Genomic DNA, 12,376 nt, shown 5'->3' on the forward strand with positions numbered 1-12,376 from the left:
AAGGAAAGTAACTAAACACAGCCTTCCGAAATTTCTTCATCAAGGAAGACGAAGTAAATATTCCAGAATTCGAAAGAAGAACAGCTGCCAACATGTGTAACCTACTAGAAGATATCCTCGGAGTAGTCAAGCAACTTAAATTACTTAACAAAAGCAAGCTTTCTGTTCCAGACTGGATACCAATTAGGTTCCTTTGACAGTATGCTGATGCAGTAGCTCCATACTTCACAATCACATGCAACCGCTCGCTCGACAAAAGATCCGTACCCAAGGACTGGAAAACTTCCCAGGTCAAATCAATATTCAAGAAAGGCAATAGGAGTAATCCACTAAACTACAGGCTCATATCATTAACGTCGATATACAGCAGGATTTTTGTATATATTGTGTTCGAGCATTATGAATTACCTTGAAAAGAACGATCTATTGACATAGTCAACACCGATGTAGAAAATATCGTTCGCAGCTAACTCTTTACCCACACAAGTGTTGAGTTCTGTTGACAAAGGATTTCCAACTGATTCCTCATTTCTAGATTTCCATAAGGCTTTTGACATCGTGCCTCACAATCGGCTTGTAATCAAATTGCGTGCTTATGGAATATCGTCTCAGTTATGCGACTGGATTAATGATTTCCCGCCAGAGAGGTCACAGTTCGTAGTAATTGACGGAAGTCATCGAGTAAAACGGATGTGATTTCTGGCGTTCCAAAAGGCAGTGTTATAGGTCCTCCGTTGCTCCTTGTCTATATAAACGATTTAGGAGACAATCTGAGCAGCCGTCCTAGGTTGTTTGCAGATGAGGCTATAGTTTTTATCGTGTAGTAAAGTCATCAGAACATCAAAAATAATTGCAAAACGATTTAGTAATGTATCTATATGGTGCGAAAATTGGCAATTGGTCCCAAATAATGAAAAGTGTGATGTCATCCATTGAGTGCCAACAGGAATCCTTTAAACTTCGGTTACACAATAAATCAACCACATCTAAATACCTTGTGACAGCCAGAGCGAGAGCACCAGCAGCAGCGAGTACTGTTTGTATAAAGAGTTTATTTTGCATTTTGTTTACGACCTTCCACTAAGGAAGGGATTCTATTTGTGTTTATCTGCTCTGCATAGTAACTAACAGTTCTTGATAAAACTTTACGTAGTTTTCGTGTTAGATTTCTTAGTGTTTTCTTGATCGTTTAGAACAGAAAGCGCCCTAAAACCGTCTTTTGTTTGTTTCGCGGCCGTTAGCCACTAGTCACTTGAATCAGCAGTTGTCTTGTGACAGCCAGAGCGAGAGCACCAGCAGCAGCGAGTACTGTTTGTATAAAGCGTTTTTGTACTTATTTGCTGCGCTTAGCTTTTAAATAGTTTTTCTGGGAAAACCTAGCGTAGTTTTCGCGTCTCGTATTTCAGTGAGTGTTTCTTGATTATCAGAGTAGCTCATCAGAAGATTATCTTGGGAATTTGTCACCGTATAGAGTAGGGTAAACATAGTCATGTGTAGGGACTGTGGTTGTTGTGAGCGGACGCAAGGAGAATTGGCCACTCTTCGGGGGCAGGTGGAGGCTTTGTCTGTTAGGCTCATCGAGCTCGAGGCGCAGGCGTCGGCTCGTAGTGGCGTTGGGGCAACTGTGGTGAGACCTATGCCTACTTCGGTGGCCTTGGAATCACATGGAACCCCCGATGTCGCTGCGTCTTCCGGCAGTGAGCATCTTACCGGTCAGCCATCACTCCAGGGTGAATGGCGGACAGTGGTGGGCTCGCGCGTGCCTGGCCGAAAGGCGAAGGTGGGATCTGGCCGCGTGGCAGCTGCCTTACACCTTTCCAACAGGTACGGGGTGCTTCCTAGTGGTGATGACATCGTTTCCGAGCCACCACAGGATGCCTCGCCTGTTGGGCCAGTGGCCGATTCTCCGGCAAGGTCCCGACAGTCACAGAGGGCGGGCCTATTAGTTATAGGGAGCTCCAACGTTAGGCGGGTTATGGAGCCCCTCAGGAAAATAGCGGGTAGGTCGGGGAAGAATGCCAGTGTGCACTCGGTGTGCTTGCCGGGGGGGTCTCGTCCGTAATGTGGAGGAGGCCCTTCCGGCAGCTATTGAACGCACTGGGTGTGACCGGCTGCAGATAGTAGCACATGTCGGAACGAATGACGCCTGCCGCTTGGGTTCTGAGGCCATCCTTGGTTCCTTCCGGCGGCTGGCTGATTTGGTGAAGACAACCAGCATCGCACGCGGAGTGCAAGCTGAGCTTAATATCTGCAGCATAGTGCCCAGAGTCGATCGCGGTCCTCTGGTTTGGAGCCGTGTGGAGGGTGTAAACCAGAGGCTCAGACGACTCTGCGACTATAATGGTTGCAAATTCATCGACCTCCGTTATTGGGTGGAGAACTGTAGGGCCCCCCTAGACAGGTAAGGCGTGCACTACACACCGGAAGCAGCTACTAGGGTAGCAGAGTACGTGTGGCGTGCACACGGGGGTTTTTTAGGTTAGAGGGACCCCCCCTTGGGCGAAACGATAAAATACCTGACGGCTTACCAGAGAGGACATTATCATCGTTGATAAAGAACGTCCGTCCTCAGAGACCAAAAACAGGAAAAGTTAACGTAATATTGGTAAACTGCAGGAGTATCCAGGGCAAGGTTCCTGAATTAGTATCTCTTATTGAAGGAAATAGTGCGCTTATGGTATTAGGAACGGAAAGTTGGTTAAAACTGGAAGTGAACAGTAACGAAATCCTAGACACAGAATGGAATATATACCGCAAGGATAGGATAAACGCCAATGGTGGAGGAGTATTTATAGCAGTAAAGAATTCAATAATATCCAGTGAAGTTATTAGCGAATGCGAATGTGAAATAATCTGGGTTAAGTTAAGTATCAAAGGTGGGTCAGATATGATAGTCGGATGCTTCTATAGACCACCTGCATCAGCAACCGTAGTAGTTGAGCGCCTCAGAGAGAACCTGCAAAACGTCGTGAAGAAGTTTCGTGATCATACTATTGTAATAGGGGGAGACTTCAATCTACCAGGTATAGAATGGGATAGTCACACAATCAGAACTGGAGCCAGGGACAGAGACTCTTGTGACATTATCCTGACTGCCTTGTCCGAGAATTACTTCGAGCAGATAGTTAGAGAACCAACTCGTGAAGCTAACGTTTTAGACCTCATAGCAACAAATAGACCGGAACTTTTCGACTCCGTGAATGTAGAAGAGGGTATCAGTGATCATAAGTCAGTGGTTGCATCAATGACTACAAGTGTAATAAGAAATGCCAAGAAAGGAAGGAAAATATATTTGCTTAACAAGAGTGGTAGGGCACAAATCGCAGAATATCTGAGTGACCACCATCAAACGTTCATTTCTGAGGAAGAGGATGTGGAACAAAAATGGAAAAAATTCAGAAACATCGTCCAGTACGCCTTAGATAAGTTCGTACCGACTAAGGTCCAAAGCGAGGGGAAAGATCCACCGTGGTATAACAATCATGTACGAAAGGTACTACGGAAACAAAGAAAGCTTCATCATAGGTTTAAGAGTAGTCGAATCATAGCTGATAAGGAAAAGCTGAACGAAGCGAAAAAGAGCGTAAAGAGAGCAATGAGAGAAGCATTCAACGAATTCGAACATAAAACATTGGCAAACAATCTAAACAAGAACCCTAAAAAGTTTTGGTCATATGTAAAATCGGTAAGCGGATTTAAATCCCCTATTCAGTCACTCGTTGACCACGATGGCACCGAAACAGAGGACGACCGAAGAAAAGCAGAAATACTGAATTCAGTGTTCCGAAACTGTTTCACTGCGGAAAATCGTAACACGGTCCCTAACTTCAGCCGTCGCACGGACGCCAAAATGGAAAATATTGAAATAAACGATATCGGAATTGAAAAACAACTGCTATCACTTAGTAGCGGAAAAGCATCCGGACCAGACGAGATACCCTTAAGATTCTACAGTGATTATGCTAAAGAACTTGCCCCCTTTCTATCAGCAATTTATCGTAGATCGCTGGAAGAACGTAAAGTACCTAGCGACTGGAAGAAAGCGCAGGTCGTTCCCATTTTCAAGAAGGGTCATAAATCAGATGCGAATAATTATAGGCCTATTTCGCTTACGTCAATCTGTTGTAGAATAATGGAACATGTTTTGTGTTCTCGTATTATGACGTTCTTAGATAATACAAATCTCCTTCAGCATAACCAACATGGATTCCGCAAACAGAGATCATGTGAAACTCAGCTCGCCCTATTTGCCCAAGAAATTCACAGTGCCGTAGACACTGGCGAGCAGATTGATGCCGTATTCCTGGACTTCAGGAAGGCATTTCATACGGTTCCGCACTTACGTTTAGTGAAAAAAATACGAGCTTACGGAATATCGGACCAGGTTTGTGATTGGATTCAGGATTTCCTAGAAGAAAGAACACAACATGTCATTCTTAACGGTTCAAAATCTGCAGATGTAGAGGTAATTTCGGGAGTACCGCAGGGAAGCGTGATAGGACCTTTATTGTTTACAATATACATAAATGACTTAGTTGACAACATCGGTAGCTCCGTGAGGCTATTTGCAGATGATACGGTTGTCTACAAGAAAGTAGCAACATCAGAAGACTCGTACGCACTCCAGGAGGACCTGCAGAGGATTAATGCATGGTGCGACAGCTGGCAGCTTTCCCTAAACGTAGATAAATGTAATATAATGCGCATACATAGGGGCAGAAATCCATTCCAGTACGATTATGCCATAGGTGGTAAATCATTGGAAGCGGTAACGACCGTAAAATACTTAGGAGCTACTATCCGGAGCGATCTGAAGTGGAATGATCACATAAAACAAATAGTGGGAAAAGCAGGCGCCAGGTTGAGATTCATAGGAAGAATTCTAAGAAAATGTGACTCATCGACGAAAGAAGTAGCTTACAAAATGCTTGTTCGTCCGATTCTTGAGTATTGCTCATCAGTATGGGACCCTTACCAGGTTGGATTAATAGAAGAGATAGACATGATCCAGCGAAAAGCAGCGCGATTCGTCATGGGGACATTTAGTCAGCGCGAGAGCGTTACGGAGATGCTGAACAAGCTCCAGTGGCGGACACTTCAAGAAAGGCGTTACGCAATGCGGAGAGGTTTATTATCGAAATTACGAGAGAGTACATTCCGGGAAGAGATTGGCAACATATTACTACCGCCCACATATATCTCGCGTAATGATCACAACGAAAAGATCCGAGAAATTAGAGCAAATACGGAGACTTACAAGCAGTCATTCTTCCCACGCACAATTCGTGAATGGAACAGGGAAGGGGGGATCAGATAGTGGTACAATAAGTACCCTCCGCCACACACCGTAAGGTGGCTCGCGGAGTATAGATGTAGATGTAGATGTAAATTCATTTACGAATAACTTAAACTGGAAAGAACAAATAGAAAATGTAGGGAAGGGGAACCAAAGACTACGTTTTATTAGCAGAACAATTAGAAGATGCAACTTAACTACTAAAGGGACTGCCTACACTATGCTTGCCCGTCCTCTTTTGCAGTACTGTTGCCTAACATATAGGTTTAATGGAGTACATCGAGAACGTTCAAAGAAAGGCAGTGGGTTTCGTATTGTCGAGAAATAGAGGAGAAAGTGTTACTGACATGGTTAAAACAAAGACGTTTCTCATTGCGGCATGATCATCTCACCAAATTTCGATCACGAACTTTTCCCTCTGAATGCGAGAATATTTTGTCTACGCCGACATGCATAGAAAAAAAGGATCATCATAATAAAATAAGGGAATCGGAGCTTGCATGGAAAGACGCAGGTGTTCGTTTTTTACGCTCACTGTTTGAGCGTGTATAACATTATTTGTTTACGCTTTAAAATTGTCACATGTTGGTGTTATATTTTCTGTAGATGTAAATTAAAATGTTTTATACTGTAGTTTGAAGTTCTTTGCATAGTATGTGTGTAAGGTATGTAAAATACTACAGAAACTGTTTATTACTTAAATAATTTTCTGATGACGTTTTGTATCTAAAAATATTTGTGTGTATAAATTATTCATGAAGATGTAAATCTGACAATTAAAAAAAAAAAATCAGGCTTAGGAACAATGTAAGACATAGGTGTTATGTGAAAGCCAGTGTGCTTTTATTTGAAACGGAAGTGGCTCTGAGGAGTGGAAAAGGTGGTAACGGCGGGTTGGCCCGCTACGTAGTGGGATAGAGAAACAATTAAAATCGCTCAAAAGAGGAAAGGCCTCTGGACCTGATGGGATACCAGTTCAATTTTACACAGAGTACGCGAAGGAACTTGCCCCCCTTCTTGCAGCGGTGTACCGTAGGTCTCTAGAAGAGCGTAGCGTTCCAAAGGATTGGAAAAGGGCACAGGTCATCCCCGTTTTCAAGAAGGGACGTCGAGCAGATGTGCAGAACTATAGACCTATATCTCTAACGTCGATCAGTTGTAGAATTTTGGAACACGTATTGTGTTCGAGTATAATGACTTTTCTGGAGACTAGAAAGCTACTCTGTAGGAATCAGCATGGGTTTCGAAAAAGACGGTCATGTGAAACCCAGCTCGCGCTATTCGTCCACGAGACTCAGAGGGCCATAGACACGGGTTCACAGGTAGATGCCGTGTTTCTTGACTTCCGCAAGGCGTTCGATACAATTCCTCACAGTCGTTTAATGAACAAAGTAAGAGCATATGGACAATCAGACCAATTGTGTGATTGGATTGAGGAGTTCCTAGATAACAGGACGCAGCATGTCATTCTCAATGGAGAGAAGTCTTCCGAAGTAATAGTGATTTCAGGTGTGCCGCAGGGGAGTGTCATAGGACCGTTGCTATTCACAATATACATAAATGACCTTTTGGATGACATCGGAAGTTCACTGAGTCTTTTTGCAGATGATGCTGTGGGGTATCGAGAGGTTGTAACAATGGAAAATTGTACTGAAATGCAGGAGGATCTGCAGCGAATTGACGCATGGTGCAGGGAATGGCAATTGAATCTCAATGTAGACAAGTGTAATGTGCTGCGAATACACAGAAAGATAGATCCTTTACCATTTAGCTACAAAATAGCAGATCAGCAACTGGAAGCAGTTAATACCATAAATTATCTGGGAGTACGCATTAGGAGTGATTTAAAATGGAATGATGATATAATGTTGATCGTCGGTAAAGCAGATGCCAGACTGAGCTTCATTGGAAGAATCCTAAGGAAATGCAATCCGAAAACAAAGGAAGTAGGTTACAGTACGCTTGTTCGCCCACTGCTTGAATACTGCTCAGCAGTGTGGGATCCGTACCAGATTGGGTTGATAGAAGATATAGAGAAGATCCAACGGAGAACAGCGCGCTTCGTTACAGGATCATTTAGTAATCGCGAAAGCGTTACGGAGATGATAGATAAACTCCAGTGGAAGACTCTGCAGGAGAGACGCTCAGTAGCTCGGTACGGGCTTTTGTCAAAGTTTCGAGAACATACCTTCACCGAAGAGTCAAGCAGTATATTGCTCCCTCCTACGTATATCTCGCGAAGAGACCATGAGGATAAAATCAGAGACATTAGAGCCCACACAGAGGCATACCGACAATCCTTCTTTCCACGAACAATACGAGACTTGAATAGAAGGGAGAACCGATAGAGGTACTCAAGGTACGCTCCGCCACACACCGTCAGGTGGCTTGCGGAGTATGGATGTAGATGTAGATGTAGAGCAAGCGCGGGATAGTCTGTAGGCAGCAGTCATTGAGGCAATACCTTGGTGGAGCAGGAGAAGATCTGCCTGCAGATTTGTACAAAAATGCCTGGGATGAACACTGCAAATGGCTTAAGGCATGGCTGCGAGTTGTTGCGCTTCTGTATGTAAAATTGACCGACGTCAAGAAGAGAAACAGAGCCCATACAGCAAGATACTTGCTGGCCATACAGTGGGTAGTGTAGCCGTCATAATTATTCCCCACACCCAAGCCTACAGCCACTAGATACGACTTTTTTTACTTTTCTACAGCGTAAACCATTAATTTATACTGTGTTTTAATAATAATTCTTGAACTTTAAAGAAACTGTTTCACCCCGTTACTTCATCCTAATCATACACCTACATAGTGTTCCTTCCTGGTGTTCGATTAATCCGCGTATCCTGTTTTACTGACATATAAAGTGCCAAGTCAGTATAAAGAGGCATCATTTAAATTCTTTTTTATTATGTGAACAATGAAAAAAATTTCTTAAATATTGCAAAGTGTAATAGTAAAAGTTTGCTTACGTAAAATTGAATCAGAGTGAAGCCTAGTTACTAGAATCTGATAAATATTAATACAGAGTTTGTTCAAAGAGTATTAGCTCCTGAAAGTAAATTCCAGTAAGAAAGAGGTTTTCTTGAAGTGAAATTTTCAGTGTAAAAAGTGTGTGCTTTAGTACCTAAGTATTTTAGTATTTAAGTTTGTATATTATGGAAAGTGCTTTTCTAAAGGTCCCCCCTGGTCCAATTTTTCCTTTCATCACTCTGTGGAGGTACCAGCTTGAAAATGTTTCATAAAGGGTTATAAATTATGTGTAATCTGTGTGGAAGTCCTAAGTGTCCGCATTCTCCAATACTAGATAAACGAATTGTGTATATTTGTGCACCGTAAGTTGCACTGACTCTGGACATACACACAGGTTGTAACTGCAATGCGGGACTTAGCGTGTAAAACCTTTAACATCAGAATGTAACTCATAATGAGAAGGTTATGATAGCATTTCATTTTTAATTTCGGTCGCCGGCCGGAGTGGCCGAGCGGTTCTAGGCGCTACAGTCTGTTACCGCGCGCCGCTACGGTCGCAGCTTTGAATCCTGTCTCGGGCATGGATGTGTGAGATGTCCTTAGATTAGTTAGGTTTAAGTAATTCTACGTTCTGGGTGACTGATGATCTTAGAAGTTAAGTCCTATAGTGCTCAGAGACATTTGAACCATGTTTTTTTTTTTTTTAAATTTCGGTCAATGATTACACGAAATGTCGAAAATTGAATTTTTGTTACCCCTACACTGCAACTGGTACCGACCTCCGGCTTAGTACTTTAATAATGTAGATAGTTATGTATTTATTGACTCTCATTATGTTTATGTGATACCATGTATTGATACCACCCCAAAGGCGTCGTTGTGTTGGTAATGCAATGGCAAGTTTCTGTCTAACACCGGTGGAGCACACCCACCGAGCCATAACTCCAGCTGCTCTGTACTTTGAGCGCCCTCTGTCGCCGCAATGTAGGATGGTCGGCGGCAGCTGCTAAGCCCATGTCCTCTCAGAGCCACATGGCTATGTGATACTGTGCAGACGATGCCTTCTTGTGGCTGCATCTTCATCGTTTGTGCTTCTTCCATCTGACGTAGATAGCTGGACTGTATTTCTTGTCACATAATATGTAATGAGTCGTCGCACAACTGGAGAAATACGTTACATAAATCTTTTGTTTGTTGCGTTATCTTGTTCGCTACTCGTTTTTGCTCCTGTCCAACTTTCCTACTATGACAGCCGCTGCACCACTGTGTAGCCTCGCCTCCAGAGGACGTTTTAGCTCAATGTCTCTAATGTAAGCCATTATGAAATTAAATTTATCAATTATTTACTGCCGATCGGTGTGGCCGAGTGGTTCTAGGCGCTTCAGCCCGACTTCCACTTGTTTACCTGGTCAAGCTTTTGCTATATTGATTCTGCCCTCTGACAGTGGTTGTTGTTGCTAATCTGAATTGGAATTTATCGCTTTTATCAGAACCTTAAATAAAACTTGAATGCTGAATTCATTCAATGAAATGGGGGCCATGACATTATTGTAGTCAATTATTGATGAGTGATTAATATATCAACAGAGGATATTTTTTTTAAAAAAGGCAAAATTTATTCATCATAAATAGGACAGACGACACAAGTTAAGTCAGATGACAAATAAATCATGAACTGCTGGCTATGCAGACTGAAGCAACAAATAGTTAGAACTACACCTGTGTGGCGTCTGGTTGGCAAAGACTAAGTTTATCTGTTTTATCTATTTACCTTGACACAAAACATGGATAACAAAATCTAAAATCATCTAACGCTGAGTAGACTTCGACGGATTTATTCTTTGTAGAAGTATGACTACGTTGATGCACCTGAGGCCAAGTGGCGAGACTGTGACTCTCTTTGCCCTAACCAGCTCGAGCAACAATACTACACCCCTTTCTCGATGCATAGCACTGTCTAAGGTGACTTTCATGGTGTAAGTGCCTGCAGAACAGCATGTGAGGCGCCTTTAATTCGTTTCCATTGGCACAAAATATGAAAAATTGCTGGCAAGCGATCTGTTAGGCTGACTGCAATTACTTTCTCAAGGAGCAGTTTCCAGCCTGCAACACTCCCATTCGCCGGTCATACCATGGACCAATTTGAGTTACGTATACGGCATGTGCACAAGAAGATCAAACGTCAAGGTGACAAATGTGATACAAATAAGACTGTCCTCAGAACAGGGAGTCGTCTGAGATGACTGAGGTCAAATCTTTCGGTACAACTGCGACTTCATCACAGGCTCCCCAGTCTAGCGCCAGCGTGAAGTCACGCTCAGAACAAGTGTCCGAAGTGCAACCCACTCATAACAAGAGTCAGAACCAGTATCTCCTCTCCAGGGCAGAATCCGAATCAGAAGCCTCATTTCTACACTCGTCCCTTTTCATCAAACCTTGGTAAACTTGAAAAGTGTACCCATGTAACTGCCACCACCAGGGTTGTGTACCAATCACAAGACACCACGAGCGTTATGTCTTTCCTCTAGCTTGCCTGCTCCACCCTCTTGCCCGCCCTAACCCACATTAATAATAATCTTTTCCTACTGAGGAAGCAGCCCAACCTTGACTTGTCAATTCCCACTCAGAGAGGAGACAACGTTGTGATCCCGAATTTTTTTTCCTATGGCCACTTTAGGGAACAAGTTTTGAGTTTTCGTTTAGACCTATAGTGAACAATACATTTATCACAGAGATCATTATCTGGATAGGTCGAATGTTACAGAATGTCTGACCAGGGGGCTCAGCTAAACTAAGAGAAGTGCTTTTTTATCGCAACATAGCCCATTTCAGAGCCAACACACATATTGCATTTCATCTTCCGAGTGCCTGAAGCTTTCAAAACAAGTCGACAGGCAGAGAGACGACACCATACGATGACTCCTTCGATAATGTCTGTTACAAGGTAAACATGGACACTCACAGACTTTTATGGACGCCACATCTTTATAAAATGAGCATTTACGAAACTGTCAAAGCGCCTTGTTCAGGCGACCCATTTTCCCTGCTGCGCCTCTATCTCTCGACTAAGAGGTAGATCCAGGTAGGCAGTTCAGTGCCTCTTTGGCCAAAAGCATTGTCTGCCCGTTAGTGCGAGAAATTAATGGGACCACTGTTTTGTAGTGAGTAAGTGCCTTTAAATGATCCTCTACCTAATAGCTGAAAGTGGCTTCCTAGCCCTAAATGTCCACTGCAAGGTTTATTGCTGAATAACGAAACTGCCTGCTCAACTCCAGAAAACACTATTCAAAGAGAGCTACCATAAAGATCCCACATGCTTTAACAATGTATATGCTCCCATCAAAACTTATTCATTTTGATAACTTCTTGTAATCCCACAAAAATAATGTCTAGGGTGTAATAACAACATTAGAGAATAGCCCTGAGTATGGAAATAAGTGAGAGAGTGACTTGTCCTCTCTGAGTATTACTTATCTATAGTCACAAACTTTATACATTTTCTATCGTTGGCTATTGTTCCATATATACTTTTATTTTTAATTGTTTTATTATTCACTTTTACATTGTTCTGTGTATCCATGTTGTCCTGTTCTGAGTTTGCTGAGTCCCCCATTCAGTGCGTCGGGCCTAGGAATCCTGCATGCTCGGTTTGCTAGAAAAACAATCAAACAACTCTCATTAATGAGTTTTATTACAACAAGAAGATTACAATACTTAACTTTGATAGATGTGTCCAAAGCAATGGGTGACTACAAAATAATCAGTCTTCTTCAGAACAGAGAAACACAAGTCTGTGCTATGTAGAGAGCACTAATAGTAGAGTCTATGATATGTCGCTAACGAACTGGATAATGTTGCAGCTGCTATCGAAGTGGTTGCCGCCAGCCGCCGCAGCGCTTATGTTGTCTTCATATAGAGGCCACTGCTGTTGCGTTATCGTCCCGGAAGGAGGTCGGCCAGCGTGCGATTGGCTGACCTCTTCTCGTAGCCTTATCCTCCCTGTCGTTCCTTGCTGTCATGCTGACGTTACGCCGTAACACAGTGGTTGCGCTGTTGTCAGAACGGTTCCATGTGTTGTGTTGTCTTGGACGTTCAAAAAATGGTTCA

The sequence above is a fragment of the Schistocerca piceifrons genome, chromosome 2 (assembly GCF_021461385.2).
Source record: "Schistocerca piceifrons isolate TAMUIC-IGC-003096 chromosome 2, iqSchPice1.1, whole genome shotgun sequence".
Taxonomy (NCBI): Eukaryota; Metazoa; Arthropoda; class Insecta; order Orthoptera; family Acrididae; genus Schistocerca; species Schistocerca piceifrons.